A 17,670-nucleotide genomic window follows, 5' to 3' on the forward strand; every position below is an offset into this window, starting at 1 on the left:
AAACATGTCAGTGTGTCTCAGTGGGTCACTGAAAGCTGTGACAGTTTGGGGAGAGGGACAGAAGCCAGACCCTCACTCCCACAGCTGGTTGTCAGAAGGCTTCAAAGAGCTGGTTCCTCCCTACTGCCTGCAGATGCTGTAACCGTGGAGGACAAAGAGCAAAGGATAGACTCCCAGGTTGTGGTCCCCCATGGGCCCTGAGCAGGTGCCACCCCTGGGTCATCTCAGAAGGGGGCTTGGGGACCAAGAGAAGGAGAGAAGGGAAGTGCCAAGTGTATTGGGTCAGCACCTCCTCACAACCCAAATAAGCAAAGCTAGATGTTGGGTGGAGTCTGTAGCAGTGATGGAAGGCACGCAACCACCGAGATTCCTGGGTTTTTTTTTTAATATTTCCGATCAGGCCCTGTGCTAGTCTGTTCTATACGTGAGAGAGAAGAGAGAAAAACGAGGAAAGCTGGTAATTACAGTTTCTAACCCACTGAAAGCATGGCAGGAACTGGCCCAGAAGCATCACCCCCTCACCCACACCACACTCCTTTATTACACACGTACACACACATATACACACACACACACACACACACACACACACACGTCCCAGCGTCCTTTACGATTTCTCTCAGGATGAGCAGAGGCCATTTTGCCTCAGGGGCAGCAATGGCATCCTGGTTTCCCCAGGGGGGCAATCAGATCGCCCCACCCAGTCTCATTACACTGTTTTACCTGAGGATTGGTTTAAAACAACCAACCAGCCAACACCAGCCTTTTTCCGCCTTACTATTTCCTCTCTCCATCCCTCCTCCCATTAATCCTTCATGACATACTTGCTTCAAATGGAAGACTCACCCCACTTTCCTCCTCTGAGCCTACTTCTGTCAGCCTTCACCCATTGCTGAAGTCTGATTCAGGCCTCACCTCCCCCACGGAGGCTTCTGATGCTCCCTCTTCTCTGAATACTGTGCTACTTGCAGCTAATGTGTTTTGAGCACTTACTATGCCAGGCGCTGTGCTAAAAGCTCCAGGCATGAACCGTTTTCTTTCATCTTCCCAATAACCCTAAGATCTTCATTCATCAAATGAGGAAGCTAAAGCCTAGAAGATCACATAACTCACTAAGATTCACACAGCTAGTAACTGGCAGAGCCGGGATTCAAACCCAAGTGTCCTGACTCTAAGCCAGTGTAGCAATGTACAAAGACAGTGGCTTTCCAGTCCACAGACCAGAGTTTTAAGTTCGGCCTCCAACACTGACAAACTTGGGGAAGTCCTAACACTCTCTGAGATTCGATCTCTTCATATAACCACATCAACTGTGGTTAGGATGACATGAGCTATCCCAGTAAAGCACATGCCCCTTTCCTGGTCTGTCCCATTACTTTAACACCCTTTCTAATGCCTTGTTCTCTCTGACCAGTCATCTCACAGGCAAGCTAGGAGATCAGACCCTTCAGGGGGAGACTAAGGTTTATGCTCTAGGTTCCTGCAACCTGGATAGCTACTCCAAAGGAAAGTTCCATAAATATTTAAATTGGTTAATTGAAAACTTTAAAAGGATGCTTTTTCAAAATGCTTTGCCACTGTAGGAGTCAATGACCCAGATCAAATCAGGCTTTCAGAATCTGCTCTGCTCTTTCCCTGTCGCCTCTCCCACTCCTCTTCACCCACTTCTTGCTGTGGTGTATCCACAACATGACAGGCCAGCTTGACTCCAGCTTCCTGCCCACTGCTCACCTTCAAGCTATAGCACCTGCCCTCTTGTCCCAACTCATCTACCCCATCTGAGCCCCTGCAACCAGCCTGAGTCAGCCACATTCCTCTCCCCAGGAAAGAAAGAGAAAAACCCATCAGGTCTCTGCTCTGCCTTGAGATTGAACATGTATCTGTCTTCTTCAGACCCATCTCTCCAGCCCCTCTCCTGCCCTCTCCCTCAGGGGCCCAGCATTGGGTACTTACCACCTTTTCCAGTTTTCCATCGATCCCTTAGGATTCTCAACTGTTGTGCTCATCTGAGGGGGAAAAAAAAGTCAAATAAAGGTACTCATTATCTTTGAACATTTGATTTTGCAGTACAACTTGCATGACTCTCAAATATGAGGTCAATACACAAAAAAATCATTTAAATTGCCTGATATTAAACAATTCTGACCTAGAGAGTGAAGAGCTTTTTGAGTGATAGTTACATTGATAAAAGAGTCACAATGACAGGTTTCCAAGATGAAAGTAATGGATCAGAAAATAGAACAGTAGAGAAAACACAGATGAAAGGCAAATAACCCCACTTGAAATCCAAAGCTTTCATTTGGGGGGAAAATATTGCCAAAAGCACTACTTTGTGTTAAATAGATCATGATAAAAGGAGCACACACTTGCTGCCTCCTCGAGTTTTTATCCCCCAGTATCTGTGTCCCTTTCCATCTTTAAGTACAGTGGCCTTTGTGGTGACTGTTTCCTAGGCTGGTGATGCTGGTAAAGTAAGTGCTAAGGACACTTGTGGGTGGGTGGTGCCACCTGAGTGACAGAGCCAGGCTCCCCAGACCCCAGCTCCCCGTCCAAACGGTTAGCTGAGCCAAATGCCAGCCTGCCCTCCCCCACAGCTAGAGCTCCTTTTCAGTAAAAGAGCGCATATGACAAATACTGAACTAGTACAAATAAAGCATTTTATTTAGAGTAAAATTTAAAGACATATGAACATAAAGCCTCTGAACCGCTGTTCTTTCATTGCTATTTTCCACAGCCTAAGCCAGTCTTTGCGCCTGTCAGATTTGAGTCGAATGCACTTTTCTAACTCACCTTCAACCTTCTTGGAGTCGGTCCTAGAACTTTCAGTGGCTCCACCAGGCATCAAAACAGGTGGTGCCTTTCTTCCACTTTATCTTTAAAGTCTAAATAAAAGAATATTACCGTTACTGGTTTAGTTCTAGAGTAAAGACAAGCCCTATTATGGCAGCCCTGTCACTTCTCTCGGCATTTGGAGTTTCTATATCTCGTTCCTTTAGGGACCAGAAGATTCTTTGTCATATATGCCCCACATGTGCACATGTCACTCCTGTCCATCTGCTCAGAAGAGGTCAATTTCCCCCACTTTACTGCCTCCCTAACCTCAGCTCTTTGCCCTTTGGAGCATGGTATGCTTATTGACTGATTTATATTTACTTACAATTGGTAGTTATGTATTCCAATGGTTTTTACACTGGCTTCTGACCCAGACTGCTCTTACATAGACCTCATGAAGATTTAAGATTTTAAAAATCGCATTTAGAAAGAATTCTGTGAAATTCCACATGAAAATGGAAAAGGTTTTAAATGGGAGATTAAAGTGATCAGTTAATAAAGATTACAGGAAATTACTGATTGCAGGGCTGGGCTGGACAGAAGAGACAAAGACAAAATGTCCAGCTGAGAGCAGGGGTAAGGTATGAGTCCAGCAGCATCACAGATCAGACCTCTAATGCATGGAGTACAAAGAGGTTACAGTGAGCTAGAGGGAGCAGGTCAAGAGCTTGGGTCAGGTATTCAGGTGTCTGGGAAATCAGCTGGTGCAGGAAGGTCCAGACAAGTTTTGGGGGTCCAGGACCGGGAAGTTAGAGAGTGCAGTCAACACCAATAACACATCCAAAGAGTGCCAAGCTCTCTGTCCTCTGTGATCTACTCTCTGTGGTGTGTGGTCAAACCAGGTACATATAGGTACACATGAAACTAGAGAGAGAACCATAGCTACTGATGTCTGTAGCTCCTAATTGCCACAGGGGCCGAGGTGTTAGTTGTTCTGTTGTGTATCTAGAAATCCTCTGAAGTTCTATCAAGCCTCATCCCCTGATGATTAAATGCCAATTGTGAAACAGGGAGACTTACTCCCAAAACCAACAGATGTTTGGGCTGTCATCATTATGCCTGTTTTAAACTCATTTGTGATTTCAATGTGAAGTCCTGTCTGTGTTATTTATTAGAAATCACTTATATAAGATTATTTGGAAAATCATACTAGGCCTGAGGTATCTATCCATCTCAATGATTCATCTCTTACAGCAATGCAATCTGGCATCTTGTAGGAGCATTTGGTCAACTTTCCATCTCATCAACCTAAAAAAGTTCTAGAAATCTCCCACACTTTTTAAGGTGGCCTTTATCAGATACTTTAGTTTCATGAAAGGTAGACTAATGTTTTCCATCTTGTATACAATGCATTCTCTAATTATAGGGTTAGCCACTTAGCTCTCTGGACTTACGTTTTCTCACATATAAAATTAATCAATAGACTACATTGTTGCCATGGCTCCTAATTTCTAAGGATCTAGTTATTTTAAGCACTTTGTTAGCTGTCTTGACCAAAATGACATCACAGGTGAGAAACAGGCTGCAGAGACCAAAATTCTTCTCTGGTTTATACTGTCAGGGAGAAAGAAATTTTCCTACCCTTTTAGGTTCTTCTGGCTGGTCTAAGGATTAAATCGACAGGAGACAGATTAACAGGAGAAAAATCAAACAAAAGTTTAATAACATGTACATGGGAGAGACCCAGGAAAACGGAGTAACTTGCCAAAATGACTGAAGCCCTCACCTTAAAAACTATCTTTAACCGAAGACAAAAAAAGGATGTTGGGGGTAGTGGTTTGGGACTTCAAAGGGCAGGAAGGCAATTCACAGGAAGATGGAAAAGCAAATGTTTGGCAAATAAATGTTTGCTGGGCCACCACAGAGACAATGGGACACAGAGTGGACTCTGATCTCTAGGCTCTACTGAGTCTCCCTCACCACACTTAGCCCACATTCTTTGCAGGTATCTCTGGCGATAGCTCAATTTTGGGAACAGGTCCTCTATCTAAGTTCTTTTAGGCACTTAGGGAGAAAGTCAAAGTGTTTTCCTGAGTCTTTGGGCCTTGATTGTTTTCAGCTCAAAATAATCTGCCTGCCAAAGAGACTTTTGGGGGTGGCAAGATTTGCTCCCCTACAATACCCATTAGGTCAGAGCCAACCGCTTCATATGTTGTTTGCGTTATTTGCTGCTAAACACATCATGACCTTGTCCACATTAAAGGTCATCTTCTATTTTTATGCCCATTCACATGGCCCCGTTTCATCATTACGAGCAGCTGAGCATCTTAACTCCTAAAATGCATATGGATTCTTTCTTCTCTTACCAGATCAAATAAAATTCTTATATGATAGATAGTAAAGTCACTTTTCATAGCTCTTCATTCAGAAAATGATCTCAATTTTTGTGATGCCTTTATTCTAATGAATAACAATTACAGTTTTCAAAGCACTTTTCAGACATCCGTTGCCTTATCTGACCCCTCACAATAATCCCATTTCCTTTTTATTATAAAGTAGTTTGTAACACAATATTCCTACCCATGTGTAAAAGTTGTAACAACTTCTCTTCCTAATAAACTTTGGCATGAAATTTTATCAAATCCTTTCGGTAGTTATATATATTTTTTTCATTCATTGTATTCCTACCCAAATGCCTGCTTACCTGGGGAAAGAAATCTGGTAGACCCATGAAGCATGAATCCAGCTTCCAGAGTGTCCCTGGAACGCACAGCCGCAATGGCCTTCAGTGATCACCTGTCCCACCCACCGACCCCTGAACATGGGATCTTGTTCCCAGTGACCAAAAGGCACTCATCTCTCAGGGGCTTCCTGGTTTGGGTGCAGAACCTTTGATTATAGGCTTCTGATCTCTGTAAACTCCCCTGAGTAGCACCTCAGCTAACAATTTCTGATTTGCACACGTCAGGTCTCACTTGATGGCTTTTCCTGGTCTCTCTCGTAAGCATTTTTTTCTTGCTTCAAAGCTGCCCTTTCCCCAAGATGGCTGCTTTGACTAAATGAATCAGTGCCAACCTTTGTGATCTGCTGCCAGCTTTCCTGGGCTTCAGTCAGCCTGTTACAGAGGCCTCTGGTCTTCCTACCGGCCGTTTGTTCTGCTCCTTTTTCCTCCTAATTAATGCCTGCGTCTTATCTGAGTGGCCCTTCTCAAACAGAGTTACTGAGTGATTGATGTGTTTGGTTGTGTTTTCTTTTGGAACCCCTCCGGATCTGCCCAGACTTGAATTAATTGGGCTTTGCTCACTGTTGCAGAGTGATTCGCCCACCGCGTATCCCTTACATCGAATCCTGCTCACCACTTAGAAAAAACCACAGTTAGAGACTGTTTGGCAAGTCTTAGTGCTCACACGGTTTCCAACTGAGGGTCAAGGACGGCTCAGCAGTTGAGAGCTTGGGCTCTGAGGTCAGCCGGAACTGCCTCTGACACAATGCTCTTGACAAGGTACGGAAGCTCCTAAACTTCAGTCTCCGAGCCTATAAGAATAATAGGACCTACTTCATAGAAATGTTGAGAAGATCAATCAAAATGATGCATGGAGAATGCTCAGTACTTGGTAAATACCCAATGAGAGTTATTACTGATTATCCCACTCAAACCTTGGGGATACGCAAAGCAGTTCATCTTACCCCCAGATAATGGACGAAAACACTGGGCTCAGAGAGGGCACATGGCTCACTCTATGCCACACAGCCTGTGCATGAGCCACAGCAAAGCCAGGGCCTGAATCCAGGTCCTCTACCTCCTAGACTCACACGGTTTCCACTTCCCTAGCAATGCCTCTCAGAGCCAAGACCTGAGTCTTCTACAACAGTGGTTCCCAAAGTGTGGTCCCCAGACCTATCTCATCAGCATCACCTGGGAACGTGTCAGGCATATCAGTTTTGGGGTCCCAGACCTAATGAATCAGAAACTCTAGGGGTGGGGCCCAGTAATCCAGGCGTTAGCAAGGCCTCCAAGGGACTCTGATGCTCACTCAAGTCTAAGAACCACTGCTCTATGGAATAATAATGTCTCTCTTGATCTAACTCCTGAGATGGATGGTCCATAAATCACACTGTGATCCCCAACTTGAGTTACCCCTTCCAGCTCTGTGATATTATCCTCACCAGGAATTTGTGGTTAATACCTACTATACTGTTCAACTGTGGTGTGGTTCTCACCCCTGGACACACATTAGACTAATCATCTAGGGAACTTTAAAAATAACACAAAGGCCCACCCCAGAGCAGTTAGAGTTCAGTTGTAAAGACAGCCTAGATTGAAAACCCCAGCGACAGAGCTGCCCTGTACAGACTCCATGGCACTCTGCCGGGCTGGGAATATTTTACCACATTAAGGCTTGTGTGCTTTACAATCCACTTTCATTAAATTGGTTTCTTTCCTTCCTGTGAACCTGGGTTCCTCAGTCTGGTCAAGCCCTCCTCCTCGTGCCCACTTATTTGCACAGCTGCTAGCATTCGCACAGAGGTGTTTACTTAGTATATCTCAGCTGTGCTGCCCCTGTCCACACCCAGGGTTGTCCTGTTTGATCTAAAAAGGTAATGACAAGGTATGATAAACATTAAGCATTGACTCACTATCATTCTTATTTTTCTTCTAATAACTTAGAAGGGATAAGAGAAAATAGTTTTATGATCATGTTGGAGTATTAAGGATCCCAAGCTCACTCCCTGGCCCACCAGGATCACAGCCATACACACACAGTACTGGTTACTAAGAAAGAGCACAGTGTAAGCCTTTCTGACCCTCTCATTGGATGGGAGCATCCGGCTTGGGCCTGAGGCCATCGTGAGGCCTCTGTTCCAACATCCTCTAGATGGAAAATCAGCAGTCTTCCAAAAAAGGGCCAGCCCAATTGCCCACCTGGCTCAGGTAAGGAGGCTGAGAAGATTGGGGCTGCCTCCCTCACCCCAGGAGGGCTGGCCACCGTGTTTACAGCGCAGAGCAGAGGAAGACCCTAGTCTTTGCTAGACTCCCTCCATAGAAGTGACCCACTCTCCAGTAAAATTCTAGTTACTACCAAAGAAGTAGATTCTATTTATTAATGAATGAGGCTTCTGGGGAAGAAATAAGAAAAGAATAGGAAAAAGGCAGATACTCTTTTCCCAGCACCTCTCCAAGAGAATCCAGGAGTTGGTGGACTTTGAACCCTGTACAGATGGAGGAGAAGAGCTTCCCTCTATCCGTGGGCAGAGCCAGGCTTTATGAGGCCTGAAGACCCAGATAGTTTGGGATGGGGAGAAAAGGCTCACTTTAAGAAAAAGAACACAAAATTACAAATACAAAATTAGATATGAAAGTACAAAAAACACCTTGCAAGTGAGGGCCTTAGTTTAAATTTCATTTGCTGCAGAGTAAATTCACCTCTACCAAGACTGTATTTTTTAAATTGTTCTGGATTTTTTTTCTCTTTTAATCATTTATTATATCTTGATTTTACAGCTTCAAGTATTAAACACATTCTAGGTCTAGCAGCGTTTTTGTTTTCTTTTTAACATCTTTATTGCAGTATAATTGCTTTACAATGGTGTGCTAGTTTCTGCTTTATAACAAAGTGAATCAGTTATACATATACATATACACCCATATCTCTTCCCTCTTGTGTCTCCCTCCCTCTCACCTTCCCTATCCCACCTCTCTGGGTGGACACAAAACACGAAGCTGATCTCCCTGTGCTATGCGGCTGCTTCCCGCTAGCTGTCTGTTTTACATTTGGTAGTGTATATATGTCCATGCCACTCTCTCACTTTGTCCCAGCTTACCCTTCCCTCTCCCCGTATCCTCAAGTCCATTCTCAAGTAGGTCTGTGTCTTTATTCCCGTCTTGCCCCTAGGTTCTTCATGACCATTTTTGTTTTTGTTTTTTAGATTCCATATATAATGTGTTAGCATATGGTATTTGTTTTTCTCTTTCTGACTTACTTCACTCTGTATGACAGACTCTAGGTCCATCCACCTCACTACAAATAACTCAATTTCGTTTCTTTTTATGGCTGAGTAATATTCCATTGTATATATGTGCCACATCTTCTTTATCCATACATCTGTTGATGGACACTTAGGTTGCTTCCATGTCCTGGCTATTGTAAATAGAGCTGCAATGAACATTGTGGTACATGACTCTTTTTGAATTATGGTTTTCTCAGGGTATATGCCCAGTAGTGGGATTGCTGGGTCATATGGTAGTTCTATTTGTAGTTTTTTAAGGAACCTCCATACTGTTCTCCGTAGTGGCTGTATCAATTTCCATTCCCACCAACAGTGCAAGAGGGTTCCCGTTTCTCCACACCCTCTCCAGCATTTATTGTTTGTAGATTTTTTGATGATGGCCATTCTGACAAGTGTGAGATGATATATCTCATTGTAGTTTTGATTTGCATTTCTCTAATGATTAGTGATGTTGAGCATCCTTTCATGTGTTTGTTGGCAATCTGTATATCTTCTTTGGAGAAATGTCTATTTAGGTCTTCTGCCCATTTTTGGATTGGGTTGTTTGTTTTTTTGATATTGAGCTGCATGAGCTGCTTGTATATTTTGGAGATTAATCCTTTGTCAGTTACTTCATTTGCAAATATTTCCTCCCATTCTGAGGGTTGTCTTTTCATCTTGTTTATGGTTTCCTTTGCTGTGCAAAAGCTTTTACGTTTCATTAGGTCCCATTTGTTTATTTTTCTTTTTATTTCCATTTCTCTAGGAGGTGGGTCAAAAAGGATCTTGCTGTGATTGATGTCATAGAGTGTTCTTCCTCTAAGAGTTTGATAGTGTCTGGCCTTACATTTAGGTCTTTAATCCATTTTGAGTTTATTTTTGTGTATGGTGTTAGGGAGTGTTCTAATTTCATTCTTTTACATGTAGCTGTCCAGTTTTCCCAGCACCACGTACTGAAGAGGCTGTCGTTTCTCCACTGTACGTTCCTGCCTCCTTTATCAAAGATAAGGTGACCATATGTGCGTGGGTTTACCTCTGGGCTTTCTATCCTGTTCCATTGATCTATCTTTCTGTTTTTGTGCCAGTACCATACTGTCTTGATTACTGTATCTTTGTAGTATAGTCTGAAGTCCAGGAGCCTGATTCCTCCAGCTCCGTTTTTCGTTCTCAAGATTGCTTTGGCTATTCAGGGTCTTTTGTGTTTCCATACAAATTGTGAAATTTTTAGTTCTAGTTCTGTGAAAAATGCCAGTGGTAGTTTGATAGGGATTGCATTGAATCTGTAGACTCCTTTGGATAGTATAGTCATTTTCACAACCTTGATTCTTCCAATCCAAGAACATGGTATATCTCTCCATCTGTTTGTATCATCTTTAATTTCTTTCATCAGTGTCTTACAATTTTCTGCATACAGGTGTTTTGTATCCTTAGGTAGGTTTATTCCTAGATATTTTATTCTTTTTGTTGCAATGGTAAATGGGAGTGTTTTCTTAATTTCACTTTCAGATTCTTCATCATTAGTGTATAGGAATGCAAGAGATTTCTGTGCATTAATTTTGTATCCTGCAACTTTACCAAATTCATTGATTAGCTCTAGTAGTTTTCTGGTAGCATCTTTAGGATTCTCTATGTATAGTATCATGTCATCTGCAAACAGTGACAGCTTTACTTCTTCTTTTCCGATTTGGATTCCTTTTATTTCCTTTTCTTCTCTGATTGCTGTGGTGAAAACTTCCAAAACTATGTTGAATAAGAGTGGTGAGAGTGGGCAACCCTGTCTTGTTCCTGATCTTAGTGGGAATGGTTTCCGTTTTTCACCATTGAGGACGATGTTGGCTGTGGGTTTGTCATATTTGGCCTCTATTATGTTGAGGTAAGTTCCCTCTATGCCTACTTTCTGTAGGGTTTTTATCATAAATGGGTGTTGGATTTTGTCAAAAGCTTTCTCTGCATCTATTGAGATGATCATATGGTTTTTCTCCTTCAATTTGTTAATATGGTGTATCACATTGATTGACTTGCGTATATTGAAGTATCCTTGCATTCCTGGAATAAACCCCACTTGATCATGGTGTATGATCCTTTTAATGTGCCGTTGGATTGTTTTGGATTGTTTTTTTTTTTAATCACAGAAGTGATTAAGAGAGCTCAAATAATGGCGTTTATGCCAGTTACATACAAGGATCCTGCATATCTCAAAGACCCTAGTATCACATCTTGATCACTCCTCAGTGAACATCCTTCCCAATGCTAGATGATTTTCCATCATCTTCATTATCTTCGTGCAATATGTTCTTTGAAACCAAAAGACTCTGTACGTGGAAATTTGTTCAGGTAAAATAGGGTATTCACAGGTGCAAACACAAAGACAAGCTTTTAATTTATTGACTTTATTTTTATTAGGTAATACATCGCACAGCTCACTGTTCAAAGGGTACGAAAGGGTCTATAGTGATAAAGTCTGAATAAATTTTATAAACTTTAAAAATAAAATGCGTTTTTATAAAATGCATTTTGTCTATTACAAAAGTAATATTCGCTTAATACAGAATTTTTAAAAACAAAAATACAGGAAAAAATCAAATTTAACCTCAGGATCCAAAGTCAAACTTAAAATCTTTCCAACACATTCCAAACATAAGTAGATAAAGGTGGAGACTTGTCCTTTTGTCTGCCTGCCTTTCGTCTTCCTAATACCTAACAGCTCTCTAATATTCCAAGCAAGGGGGGAGAAATGGGCTTCCATAAACAAAGGTGGAAAGAGTTGAAGCACGGCAGCATTTTGTGGGGAAAATTATAAACTTTTGAAATGTATAGCAGCCTCAGCACATACCCAGTGATCTAGGAGTGGCTTTCAGCCAAGTACCTATTCCATTCCATCAGGGATGACTGCCGTATGGAGGGTTGTGAGATGACACCATGCTCAGTGTGGAAGAATGCTGTGGTCCTGTCAGCCATGTCTGTCATGGTCACAGGAGAGGGAGAGACTATCTGAATGCCACACACATGTCACAGTGATCTAGGGGTGGGTTAAACAGTGACGGGAGATCCATCTAGCGTCAGTGCTCCAAAAATGTGACTCAACTAAATGAGTGAATTAAACCAACCAGAAATGCATGACTATCCAATTCTTGTTGTGTAGAAAGGCTTAGGAAAGGCAGGTGTCTAAGGGTGATCCTCTACCCTCCCCCTCCCCTCACCCAATCATATCTGTCATTCTTGATAACTCTCCGGCCCGCAGCCCAGCCGCATGCCCTTTCCCTTCTCTGAATCCCCCTTGGGCTCCCCTCCTTCTGCCTCTTGCCCGTCTCCCCACTGAAGCTCCCTGGTGGCAGGGACCCAGGTGTGTACTTCTTCTCATTACCTTCCTTCATGCCTTGCACAGCATCCCTGACAGACTGTGAACTTTCCAAATTTGCCAAATGTAATTAAGCTCTTTGGGCTCCTAAATCTGTTGAGCTACACTCCTCAGCCCCTCAGACACTTACTGGCTACTTACTCTGCCCTTTGCATTCAGAGTTGAAGAAGATCTAGCTTCTTCCGTTAAGGGGCTTATAGTCTGAGAGGGGAGAAAAACATATACATAAATCATTATAATTAAATTATAAAACTATAAATATTATAAGTTTACAATGTAATTATAATTAAATCATTATACTTAGTTAAATTAGACATCATAAGAGCAACTAAGTGCCAGGTATGGCTGCTAAGCATTTTCCCTACATACTGTGTTTCATATAATCTTTACAATGGCCCTGAGAGACTTACTAATATTATCCCCATTTTCCAAATAAAGAAACTGAAGCTTAGAGCATTTAAGGCACTCACCAAGCTAGTCAATGAAGAAGCCATGATTCAAACCCAAGTATGTCTATGTTGTTAATCAAAGGGGAAGGGGGTCATTTCAATTTGGGTTTGACTAAGAAGGGTGAGTGTTTCGGGTAACTCTAAAACCACCACCACTACCACCCTCCAACACTGGCACAGGGGAGCTGGACAGCCAGCTGGAGGGGCAGGACAGCAGCCAGAAGAAATATCCACTGAAGTCCCAACTACTCAGACCCAACACCTCAACCAAGGACAGCCTCGCCCTGGCCCAGGGTGTCAGTCCCTGAACGTCAGCTCAGAGCAGGGATGGCTGCTGGGAGTGTGTGGTTCCTGCGTTTCCTGCACACATGCTGCTGGGGCGGGTTTTATGTGACCAGAGAGAGGCAGGGAAAAATGATGAGAAATCAGAGATCTGCCAGAGAGTCAGAGATGAACCACAGGAAATGCTCTTGTCTAAAAATATGCCATTTCTGAAAGGAAAACAGTCATTAGAGGGTGTGAGAAGCCCCCGTGGTGAGGAAGGCAAAACAGTACGACTCACTGGGAGGCCAGTGGAACAACAGAGAAACCCATTACCCACCCATTTCCTGTGCGATTAGCGAGACTTTAGGAGGCTGAAAGGCAAACAGACAAAATGACAACCCACAGACAGAACTCCAGGGGAAATGTCTGGGGACAGCATCCGAAGATGCAGCCGGGAGGTAGGAGGAAAAGAAACTGTTCCAGTTAATATTTTTCTCACGTCAGCTGGCTCAGCTATGGATTTGGTGATAATTTCCTGTGTACTTACTATATGCCAGGCACAGTGAGGGGCTTTGCCTACATCACCTCCTGCCTTCCTTTAAACAACTCAGAGGAGGAGGAACATGAGTCTTAGAGGTTAGGTGACTTGTCCAAGGTCACGGAGCTGGTAAGGGACAAAGACAGGCTTCGTGCCAGGTTCCCTGACCCCAAATCTCTTGCTCATTCCAGCATACCAAGCTGCCTCCCAAAGGATCAAGTGTCCTAACCATCCCCAACCTACGCAAGTCAGGACCAGTTACTCTAGTCTTCCTGGAAGGCTACAGCCATTTGACGTTCTCTATCTTGTCTCAAGTTGAGGCAAATCTGGTTAAAAGGAACGTCGCCACCTTTTCATGACTCACTGTCAGCTAAAACTGCAGCCACACCAGATCCATCTACTCACCCAGGAATTGTGTCGTCTTGGAGTGGGAGGGTAACGCTTAAGCCACTTGATCCGAAACCCTTTTGTGTCCATTGTGAGGCTACTGTCCCTCCTCTGCTGAGAGCTCCAGGGACTGGGGCAGGCAGCATGGGGACCTCAGGTGGAAGAGTTCTTCCAGGGGCATCCTGACCACTAGGGAGCACATCCTCTGAGCTGGGAGCAGGAAAGAGCGCTTTAAAAGCATTTCTCATCCACCCTCCTCCACCCTTGACGTAGGCGGTTTGTCACCATCTTGTAGACAAGGAAACAAGTCTCCCTTATGCTGAGCCCAGATCTAGCATCTTTTGGCTCTCACTCACATGTCAGAGTTTGATGTTCAGGAACACAAAGAGCTAGGTCTCCGCCATGAACACATGAAGGGTCACGGTGAGGGTAAGAGCTTCCTCAGCCCCTCAACCCAGGCTAAACATCCTCAGGCTCCTCGACTCCCCTCTCTGTACACAGTCCTCATCCCCTCATGGACACACAGTCCCTCTCACACTGGGGCAGCCAGAACTGGCTGGTGAGTCTCCAGGTCCCCATGGACCCAGGACCTCAGTCCAGGGGCCAAAGCAGAGAGGTGCCCATCTCTGTTTACCAAACTGCCCGTGCTGAGGAAACTAGTGATTTCTCAAATGCCACCTTACACGGCCCCTTCTCAGGCCTCCCTTGTCAGACCTCCCCGAGCCAGAGCGCTGAAGTCACCGTGGACCGCTCTCTCTCCCTCCCCCACATCTGGCCAGTCACTGACTCCAGCTGGCCCTCACCCCATCGTGTCTCTCACACGCCTCCCTTCCCTACGCCCCCATTGCTCCTGTCCTCCTCACACCCTTACCCCCCTTCCCTGCACTCCTGCTCTAGGCTCTTAGCGGGTCCCACTCTCCTATCCACCCTTCACCCAGCAATCCTAGTGATCTTTCAGAGAGGCAGATTTAGTCATGCTTCTTCCCAGCTTAAAATCCGTCAATAGCTCGTCACGGCCTCCGGAGAAAATGCAACTTAGCCTGGCCACCGAGGCCCTCCACCACCTCCTGTTGCCTGCTCGCCGACTCTCCCCAATGACCTACAGCTTCCTGAATATGGCCTCCTTCCTCTCCTCTGCCCAACAAACTCTTGTTGTTCCTTCAAGACCCAATTCGAGTGTCTTTTCTCCCTTACACCTTCCCTGACCTTCCTGCCCTCAAATCAGAGGTGACTGTCCCCCTCCTGTTTCCCATGACCACACCTCACAGTCACCCCAGGCTGAGGCACTCCCAGAACTACACTGCAACTGCAACTGATTCACAAGTCTGTCTCTACCAGTGAACCACAAAACTGTGAGAAGCTGGCATCTGTGCTAGGCCTTGAGCAATAAATGGATTTACAACAAAGGGAGATGTTGAAGGACCACACGAGCTAAATCATGGCATTCGGTCCCCATGACAATGCCAGGACAAGGCCCAGACCTGGGCAGGTTTAACTGTGCAAAACCTTACCTTAACAACAGGTACCACTGTGAGCACTTTGCACGTGCCAGGAACTATGTGAAGCTCTTTATTTGCATTATGTCATTTAAAAGGATTGAGTGACTTAATTTATATAACGTGGTTACCACAGTGCCTGACACAGAGTGACCACTGAACAAATGTTAGCAATAAAAGTGACATATTACTGATATTTAGGGGACATTTCTTATGCCAGACAGTGTGCCAAGCATGGTCCATGCATTGTCTCACTTCTCACAACAGCCCTGGGAGGAGGGTATTCCTATATGTCCCCATTTCACAGATGAAGACACCGAGTCTCAGCTGGGCTAAGTGATCACCCCAGAAGTAATGGACTTGGGCTTCCAGCCCAGATGCATCCGCTCTGGCAGCCAGGTTCTCCAAGTCTCTGGTACAGCAGAGTGCCACGTAGCCCCCAGAGCTCATTTGGGAAGAAAACAGGACAGGTTCCCTCAGAGCAGAGCCTATGAAATATCCAGGGGAAAAACATGGTACTGGGAGGCTTCCTTTTCTGTCCCATTTAGTCTAATATCACATTTTGCATACCATCCTGCCAGGGACACAGTCCCAGGGAGCAGTGTAGACTGGCTCCTCTTGGTCCTCAATCCTCTTGACTTCTTTTATGTGCCGAGTTGTTATGCCTTCCTTCTGGGCCAGCATCATAGGTGTAATTTGGAGTCAGTCCCCTCCTTCATGCAGCTGGGTAAACTGAGGCCCGGGTATAGCGATTCACACTAAGAATAGATACACAGGGGTCAGTCCATCAGCTGGTGTGGACCCCATTCTGCTGGCTGCATACCAAATGACAGTGGCGTGGTGCCAGGGAAGGAGCGTGGAGTTAGCAGTTGGACCCTCAGAAGCTCTGCCAGGTGCTAGCTCTGTAACATTTTAAACAAGCCTCTCTGAGCATCATTTCCTCACCTGCGAAACAAGGTTAAGACCTCCTTCCTCACAGGGCTGTGTCAGAATCAAATGGATGGCATGTGTCCCCAGTTTGGGGGGCTGTAAAATGTTCTACGATTGCGGCCTCATAGCAGTTAGCTCAGAGAAGTTTCATTCGGCCTTGAAGTACATAGCCTTTCTGTTTCTGTTGGATTGCACTGTGCTCAGGGTTCTTCCTGCATCCCAACAATAATCAGGCTCATTCTAACTCACTATGTCAGTCAAGAGCAGTGCTGTCTCAGAACAATCAGTCCTGCACCACAGAGGCTGAGTTCCCGGTTACCCAGTATTCGCTGAGCTCTGACTGAAAGCATCCCCACCAAGCTCCTTTACGTTTTCCTTTTAAAGATATTTTCCCTTCAACTGAAGTCACAGGCATTAAATGATGAAGCCAGAAGGTTGTCTGTAGAGTTTCTTCCAGGGAAGAAAGGGGCTCTGCCATCTCCTACCTTTTTAAACAAAACCTGCCATGATTTTCTCTGCCAAGATATATCTTAGGATGGGGTAAGGTGCTTCTGAGACCCCGTGAGCCCTGTGATAGCTGAAGGAAGAAGTGAAAGAAGGAAGCAGGGGTGAGACAACCACCATGGTTCAGGGGCTGGTCCCCTGGTTTCCAGAAAGCCTGCTTAGCAGCTCATCCGCAACAGACCACCTCCTGGGGACGGAACTGGAAAGGGCTGAGAGAGAGGAGATGTGGGTGGCGCTCACAGACCTTTTACAGGCTTTTGAAATGTATTAATTTAGGAAAAAATATTCACTATGTCATCTTAAAGGGCACAAAACTCCACACAGAGGAACATAAAAGGTTTGAAAATCATTGGTAATGTGTCCCCTTTAAGCTTGTAGACGACTTGTGTCTACCCTGACTGCCCCTACTGGAAGTTCCCACAGTCTCAGAGATGGATAATGTAGAAGTTGGAGAATGCCTGTGTTTTCTGCTTGCTTTAATTTACGGATTTGCCCAGTGAAGCAGTGACTGAATTTCATTTCTAGGATAAAATACTGGATCTCCGGGGAAGCCAGGCCTCAAGCAACAGATTTTCACTTCCCCTTAGCCTATGAGGACTGGCCTGATTCTTAGGGAAAATTTGAATAACATGCCAGTCTGCAGGGATCCATGAGTCCCTCCATGACAATCCACCTACTTCTCCAATCTCCTCTCACTTCCCCCACTCACGTCAGAGGGACCTGCACCCCATGTCCACCTGCCCAGGCTCTGGCTTTTAGCTCCTGCCCGCAAAAGGGACTCTCCTCCCGCACACAACTCAGCTTACCCAAGCCTCGCCCATCACAGTCCTGCCTTGCTGCCAAGTTAGAAGTGATGCCTGAACTCCCAGAATAAACAGTAATAACAAAAACTTGCATTTCTTGAGCTGAGTGCCAGGTCCTCCTCTAACAGCCCCATCATGTACATATTACTATGGTTTATTCCCATCTCACAGATGAGAAAAT

General features: G+C 44.8%; 1 long non-coding RNA gene across 1 annotated transcript in view; it reads right to left on the reverse strand.

Moving 5' to 3' along the window:
- LOC113629056 (uncharacterized) overlaps nucleotides 1-14,389 on the reverse strand; it is a 32,507-nt gene extending 18,118 nt beyond the window's left edge. The window contains exons 1-3 of the long non-coding RNA XR_003436363.1: nucleotides 13,775-14,389; nucleotides 2,791-2,882; nucleotides 1,954-2,006 (exon numbers count right to left, since the gene is read on the reverse strand). This is a non-coding gene — a long non-coding RNA (uncharacterized LOC113629056). The remainder of the gene's footprint in view (nucleotides 1-1,953; nucleotides 2,007-2,790; nucleotides 2,883-13,774) is intronic.
- Nucleotides 14,390-17,670: the final 3,281 nt, after the last annotated feature.

The sequence above is a fragment of the Aethalodelphis obliquidens genome, unplaced genomic scaffold, assembly GCF_003676395.1.
Source record: "Aethalodelphis obliquidens isolate GAN/ISIS:26980383/991018 unplaced genomic scaffold, ASM367639v1 scaffold26, whole genome shotgun sequence".
Taxonomy (NCBI): Eukaryota; Metazoa; Chordata; class Mammalia; order Artiodactyla; family Delphinidae; genus Aethalodelphis; species Aethalodelphis obliquidens.